The sequence below is a fragment of the Etheostoma cragini genome, chromosome 3, assembly GCF_013103735.1.
Source record: "Etheostoma cragini isolate CJK2018 chromosome 3, CSU_Ecrag_1.0, whole genome shotgun sequence".
Taxonomy (NCBI): domain Eukaryota; kingdom Metazoa; phylum Chordata; class Actinopteri; order Perciformes; family Percidae; genus Etheostoma; species Etheostoma cragini.
This window is the reverse complement of record NC_048409.1, coordinates 22,570,944-22,579,365: the sequence shown is the minus strand read 5'-3', so window position 1 is coordinate 22,579,365 and position 8,422 is coordinate 22,570,944.

Genomic DNA, 8,422 nt, shown 5'->3' with positions numbered 1-8,422 from the left:
GATGTTTGTATTGTCCTGATGGTGTTGTGTGTATGTTTCTGTTAAAGTATATATGTGGGTGGTCATGTGTCTCAACTCCTACCTACACTAAGATTGATGATCATTGATTTTGATCCGTTTAAACTTTTTTACTACCTAAAAACCCCTAAGAATATTTGTGTGTTCAGATCAAAAGCATTTCTCTTTGAAATTCACCGTACTGTGTTGTTGATGGGATTCTGCTCATATGGTTTGGGTGTGGGTTGAAATTCACCGTACTGTGTTGTTGATGGGATTTTGCTCACATGGTTTGGGTGTGGGTTGATGCACTATATTCATATCCCCATGTTTGTTTATATTCATGACTTGTTAATTTGTACTTGATGGAAAAGCTACAGTATCTTGAAGTGTGAGTGAAATGGCTAATATGTGCCATAAACAGAAAGTGTAGTCTCTTAAAGGATTAAATAATCAAAAATGCAAAAAAAATAATGTTTTAAGGCGTTAGCTTTACCACCTTAAAGATCATTATTGTTCAGAAGTCAAGAATAGTGGCATGCAAGTGGCTCTCCACTTGCTTCCTAGAATGTCAGCGAGTTCATTGCAGAGAAACACTGGCAGCATTAAACACTGATTAGAAGGTTTCAACAATTATAAGCAGATAATAATAATACTTGACAGATGCTTATCACTAAAACTGTTTTATTTCTTGTAAGCGGAAAGAGACAACACTTTCTTACACAGTCTTGTTAACAGATTTAGACAGACCTAATAGATGCTTCCCTGTGGGTCCCCGCTTTTAACTGTGAGTGAGCGATGGCCCTGTGGGAAAGCCATTAGCCACTGGTTGTCTCTCTCATTCCTTCTCTCTGCCCCCACCTTTTCCCCATTCTTCTGCAGAGATGTAGTAAAAACAAACACACATTCACATACACACATGCACAAACTCTAGCCACAGACTGTTAGTGGCTGTCAGGGTTGTTTTGTTTTAACCAGCTAACATAAGCCCAGTGGAGTCTATAAATCTCTACAGTCTTGGCACAGAAGCCATTAGTGGACGGTCGTACTGGCCAGTTGCTTAATGCTCATACTGAGGGACAGTCACTGAGAGGGCAACTGGAGGGCATAAAGTTTGTAACGAGCAAACGAACAAATGACTGAATTCATTCTTAAAATTCAGATATACATTAGTAGGTTTTGTTGACTTATAGTAAATATGTAATCAAATTGAAAATGAAATGTCAAATATATATGATTTAATAGGATTACTGTTATAGGTACAGAGTTGGGATTGATCATCTTATTTTCAGACACCTTTGTATACCGATTGTGTCTGTGTGTATGTGTGTGTGTGTGCACAAGAATCATCTTGTTATCTCGCTTTTCCACACATCTGTACTAATTTCCATTGACATAATTAATTACCACGGTGACAAACAGAATGTCGACTAAACCCATTGTCACACACAACGTGTATTATACAGAACAATTATCTTGCAAGTAGCTGTCACTTAAAATAGCACATCAGACAAAAATAGCATAAGCTGGCGTAGCATGTCATAGGATAGAAACTGTAGCGAAAGGAAAATTCTGATACACCCAAAATCACTTCTGTGCAATCCGATCTTCACATAGCTTCACACATACAGTACAGACACAAAACCTGGCTCATACACATATAGACCTAGATGGAAACACCTTTAAATGCTGCTGTCTGGCAATCAATACTAAGTATGCCCCTAACTGAGCAGCTCCAGTGTGGATGCAGACTAACAGAAAATCAAAGTGAGGTCAGGGTATTGGACATATCCAGGGTATAGGAATTGATAACTACTTATAAATCCCTTACAGTCAAGATATTATGTAAAAAACACATCTTAAAATCTTTCTATCTCTTGTCTCTTTCTGCAATACAGTGACTGTACACACAATATGAATATTACCATTAGGTTGAAGGGAGTTTTCAAAGTGTCAACTACATAGCAGCAGATGAATAATGCAAAGAAAATAAAGGGTTTTTCTCTGCACGGCAGCTAAGTGAGCTATGATAAATCAGCTGTAGATTGTAAACTGATGCTAACCTCAAAACGTCTGCTCGACTAGCCATCTCTGTTGTGTGATTTATTGCATTAACAAAAATGATACTACTGTTGTATAGTTTGTGGTTAGTATTGATGAGTCACTTCACTTAACTAAGCTAATTAAAGCATTATATAGTGTATATTAGATGTAATGCAATGTTTTGTGTGGCATGTTAATTCCCTCTTGTCAAGAATGAATTGATGTGTTTTACTTCAAGGCTATGCCCAGATGTAGCTATATCAGGGTTAATGTATTATACATTTCAGTAATTTTATATCCTGTCACAATTTATTATTCCATTTCCATTTTCTTCCATCTTCTTCCTCCTTTTGTTTTTTCACGTCACACCAATCCTTCCATATATCTGCTTTTTAATGTATAAATTCAGCTCATGAGTTATCATTTCCATTCACCTTCCTCCCCAATAGCTCCCTCTCTCTGTCTCTGTCAGCAGTGTGTTGAGTTGAGCCTGTGGATGTAACAAGCACACATACAGTGTACACACGTACAGTCAAAAAAAAAGAGAGCAAGAGAAAAAAGAGACAGAAGATTTAAAATGACTCCACAATCAAGCTGCAAATCATAAATAACTAAAAACACGTTCAAATTCCTGCTGTACGTTCATGGTGTCATCAATCACGGCCCTGTCGTTTTACTATTCGCAAGCTTCATTAAGCTGATAATGGACATTCTGGGCTGCATGCCAACCAGACATTATCTGCTTCTATTCAAACTATGATTGAATAACCTCTCTGAGCAGCAAAACTACCTTTAAAGAGTGTTTCCACCATCTAATCTATCTGATATATACCTTCCACTGCTACTGGTGGGTTATCTGTACACCACTGCAGTTTCCTCAGGCATGACTTCAGACACGTCACATTATATATTTCATAAATACTTTAACGCATTTTTACGAACATACAGCAACAAAATGCTACATGCACACTCATATTGATAGTATTAAACCCTTGTTGTTGGTATTTTTACAATAACACCTTTGGTGTCATGAATGTGAAATATTGAATTTTTTGTTTATAAATACTGATAATATCTGTTATAGGGATCTATCACATGATCAACCAAGCTTTTTGTCTTCTCCCGTAACTCCTCCCCTTACCTAAATTTGAGCCCGATTGGTCTCCAAGGTGGTAAGCTGATTAGTGAGATGACGACCTTCTCCCAGACAGACACAATGGGTGGTCTGATGAAGCCGAGCCAAAAAAAGCCCTGTCTAAAAAAACTATTGTTTTTTGCTGTCTACCCCATGCAATTCTGAGGATTTGGATGAAGCTTATCCTTCAACGGGTTTCCCAAAATCATTAAATGTTGAGATCAAATTCATTCCTGGAGATGGCTAGAACAAAGCAGTTGTTTTTGTAGTGAGCAAATGCATGTTTTTTTGTAGATTGAACTGGTAGTAAACCCAAATTGTGTGACTTTGATGAATCCAAACCAAACCTTAAAAACACCAAAGTCACACAATAAAAAAGACCAATTGAGGCAGCGGTAGACCAGCAACGGTAGACCTGCAACGCTTTTGTTCTGTAAGAGTCTGCTGGCTTTGAAGAGAAGTATGACAACAGCTTCTGTTCTCCGAGTAGAGAGGGCTGTCTCTCAGCAAGGTAAAGCTAGGAAAATATTCTAAATATAGCGTACACTCAAACAAATAGGCTACTGATGTTTTAAAGTGGGCCTAAAGTACCATTTTGCTGCTGCCTCTGGTTCACAGCAGTATGTTGCTTAGCTCCCATGCTGGACCCCCATACTGTGGTTAATACTCTGATTTTAGATAAGTACCTCAGACTACCCTTACTTCAAACAATTTGAACTAACCCTTTACATGTTTAGTTAGTCTGGCAGACTCAGTCTGGAGCTGTCAGAATGCTTCAGCCGTAAATACTCGGATGCGTCTCATCACTACCGTCCATCTTTCATACTGCGACTGTAGCTCCCTAGAAAATTCCCAAAACAGACTGTACAATGCAGTGAAATCTTTTCTCACTGACTGGAAGTGACGTCAATAAAAGACCTCTGAGACAAACTTGTGATTTTGGGCTTTATAAATAACACTGACATGACTTGTCAGTACACTTCTGCTGCTTCACACTCACAGACCCTTTTCACAGTGTCAGAGCAGGTGCAGCTGATAAAATTAATACCGGGTAAGATTGGCAGTTAGCAAGCTCTAACAATCATTCTAAATACTGTACATTTTTGTCTTAAATCAAAGTATTTAAGTAATTAAGCAATTAAATAATTAAGTTTATTTGCTGCAGCTGTTTTTTCTATGCCGTGATTGCTCTGCTGAAACGAATGTAGCTCTACAGCAACAAATATGAATAGTTTCACAGTTCATTATTTATTTTCCATGATGTTTTACACTGTAGCCTTCCTTAAATGGAGGTAATTTGTTGTTGATGTGACGTCAATATAAATGGTCTATGACTCATCAATGTCTCACTGTATTAGAACTTAATAAAACCTTGATGTCATATCTGCAAGCATCTGGTTCAGTATATACTTTATTTCAGACCCAGGTCGATCCACATCACAATAAAAAAAAAACACAGAGTAAAACAAGAAAATATGAAGCACTCAACAATGTTCAGTGTCTAACATACAGACGTGTGTGCCAATGGTTCCACAGTTGAAGAAAATCTAACAGAACTGTGGACAGGGTTAGCCAAACAGCGATTAAGTCATTTTCTGACTCAGATAACCTAAACATAGCAAGTACGTATTCCGACAAAAAGAAAACATATGGCTTGCACTGAAGCTTCTTGGCACTTTGAGCAGCAGCCTCATGCTGTCACTGCAAGCCACTATGAGTTTTCTAGTGCTGACTTGATTATAACGACATCACGGGTAGGCCATACAAAAATGTGTACAATATGAGATCTTCACAGGTGCAGACACATGCTAACCTTATGACACAGCATGTTCACTTGAGCATACAGCTTCCGATGCTGCCTTGATATCATTATCATCATACAGGTAATTTGCAATGATATGGCCCAAATATATGATCTCATTGCACACCCTAAGTGCAGTGCCAGACAGGTAGAAGTCAGGGAAGGTTGACTCTGTCTTCTCTACTTCCTTCACTACTTACTTTAGCAGCACTGAAAGCAGGGCTTAAGATGACCAAATCACCTGCGTGCATAAGGTGATTAATTAGTGAGTCATCAACCCTACATCCTGTACTACATGCATTCAAAATCAACACCAAATCATTCCTATACAGAAATGAAAAGGAGAGAGAATTCCTTGGCAAACACCACTGGTCACTCGGAAGGGGCCAGATGTTGCATCTCACTCACATTGTCTGATGCAAGTAACAATACATCAAGATTCTAATTAAAAAATCTGATGTAATCTCTATAATCAAAGAAAAGTTTCTTACCTTTGTAGACAAACTCAAAAATAAAAATTCAGTTCTGGAGGACTCTTCCATAATCCAGGGTGGGCAAGGTGAATATACAATCAAGATGTTTTTTCTCCCATAACTACTTTACCTCCTCCAAAACACAGCAATATTCCTGTCTAAGTCATACTTTAAAAGGTTAGACTCAATAGTTCTTAACTTTGTCTGGAATTATAAACGCATCGAATAAAAATGAACACTTGTGTAAATCCAAATCACATAGAGGACTTCCAAATTTTTATAAATTATTATTGGGCTACGTCTATCCGTTCCATTGCAACAGTGTTGAATGATACTGCTATGCTGTGGAAGAGGCTGGAGATGGAGCGTGTGGACTGTCTGCCGTGCTCAATCGGTGCTGTAATTTTATCACCGATTCCTCTTAACAGAACATGTTACAAGCCCAACCTGGTCATACATGACACAGTAAGGACTTGGAAACAGATCAAAGAACTTAAAATTCAGAGCGGTCCCTCTCTGGTTGCCAATAGAGGCGAACGCTTCCTTTCCTCCTTCTTGTCTAGACACAGCTTTTGATATGTGGAAAGAACTCAGTGTTCTTAACGTAGGAGATTTATTTATAAAATAATCATTTGCATCTTTTCATCAGTTACAACAAAAATATGGTTTATCCAAACATGCTTTCTTCCGATTTTTTCAAGTAAGACATTATGTAAGAAGACATCTTTCTCAGTTTGAGAAAGCAGGGCCAGATGAGTTAAATGGCTGCCTAGGTGAGTTAGGGAGGTCAGATCACAGTACATCCTGTTTATAGTAGGAATTGCCAGAGATAAGCCGCCCAACTACTACCACCGTTAGAGCAGATTGGGAAAAGGAGTTGGGTACGAACAAAATACAAGGTTACTGGAGGGATGTCTTTGGTTTCATGTCTTAGGTGTTAAAGATTCAAATTATCCCAAAACCTATTTTGGTACTCTTGGGGGCATCCAATGAAGCTAAGAGACTGACACTGGCACAACAGCACTTCTTAACACGTGGAATTATCACTGCAAAGAAGTGTATCCTGTTGTTCTGGAAAAAGAAAGAGGGATCAACACTGAAGACATGGCTCACGGAGATGATTGACACACTCCACCTTGAGAAGATCCGGTTCATCCTTAAGAACAAACTAAAGTCTTTGAGAACATTTGGCAACCTTTGGAATCTTCTTACAGGACAAGCAGTATCCTGATTAAAGTCTGGGGTGGGTCATTGCGGGTAGGGATTAAGGACTCCCATTTGGTAGTTTTTTTATTTTTTTATTTAGATTGTTATTTATTTGTTTATTTATTTCTCCTTATTCCTCTTCCTTATTTCTGTTTGTATACTGTAAAAAGAAGCACTGTAATACAGTTTTGTGGCTTTTTTTAAATTAAACTTCGTAATAAAAAAAACTGAAACAAGTCAAGTGTCGTGGATGCAAAGCCACCATCTCTGGCAGGTACTGTACAGTACAGGTAAATAAAATCCTAAATTGACATTTGTACAATTAACTTAGCTTATTAAAACATGTTTTGTAACATTTGTTTAAAACTTTACCTGTTATACATGCATTCCTTCCTTTATTAAAATTACCTTAAAAAATAATCTGGTTCATTATAAAGTAAATCGCTAAATGAACTTCACCGTAATTTTGACAAGTGATTTGATCTGAGACGTGATTTGAGACACAAGATTGGCTCTAAAAGCTGTTGGTTCTTCCCCGGGGGTAGACTGCTTACAGGCTTAAAATAGATTGTCTATGCAAGGAAAACTATTACTCTGAAACTTGTAACCCACTCGTAAATAGCCCGCGTGTCGCTGCACACCATATTTGTCCAATAGGTGACACTGGTGTGGTTGCGCTGCAGGCAAACTGCTTCCCTGACTTTTAGAGAAGAAAAGAAACATGAGTAGACACCTTCACTGTTTTTTTTCTTCTCTGAACTGAAGCTATATTTAGATTTTCTACACTCAGTAAAAGGTTTTAAAAAAACAACATTGAGAGCAAGTTAAAAGGTCTTTTTTCCCACCAAACCTACTTCTGAGGAAGCAAAGGGTTGAAATTAAGACAAAGAGTATTGCATAAGTAAAAATATGAGTTGAACAAGAGTTCGGGAATTTGAAGTGCTATTCCATGTTACATTGAAGCTATGTTCCTAAGCTAGTGCTCAAGTTTCATGTGTGTAGTGACTGCAAAGATTAAAAATATGAATTTAAGCTATTAGGGTTCATGAACAATTGTTTCCTGATTTGGAAAGTTGAGCAATTGAGAGAGTAATAATATATTGCCCTGCTCTGCAGGTTGGTTTTTTTTATGCATGGTTAGAGAGTAAGTTTCATTGGACAACTTCATCATTGGACACGTGAGACAGAGGAGCAGAGAGCGTGAATGATCATCTTGCCTGCAACACAGACTGCTTCTACTCACCATTTCTTCATTGTATCGCACAGATAAGCGCGACATCTCACCACACAAAAAAAACATATTACCCGGGCAGATGGACTTTGATTTATTATTTTAGGGTTATTTCATCAGCGCTCTGAGGCCTATTTAAATTTCTGTTCTTTTCTCAAATTATGTGGAAACGTTTGAAACTAAGAGACATACTGATTTTTCCAACTAACAGGACATTAAGAAAGAAAAAAGAAACAAGATCGTACTGTTTGATAACTGATGTTTATTAAATGCTGGCTATATGTTATAAGTAAACTATTTTTGTATTTTTCTTTTTTTCTCCACTTTTTGAAAGTCCAAAACTTCCAAAATTGCAATTCATATCAAATAAGCAATAAGCTTATCTTAGTGTGTGTTAAAAAACAAAGGGATGCTAAGAAAGGGAAACAATTTGCCAAGAGAAGAGGACTTTGAATTGAAATGATTTTATTCCTTAAAAAGTGTTAAATGTAATTTTATGATTAATTGATTCTTCATGTGACTGCTGGCTGAACTCC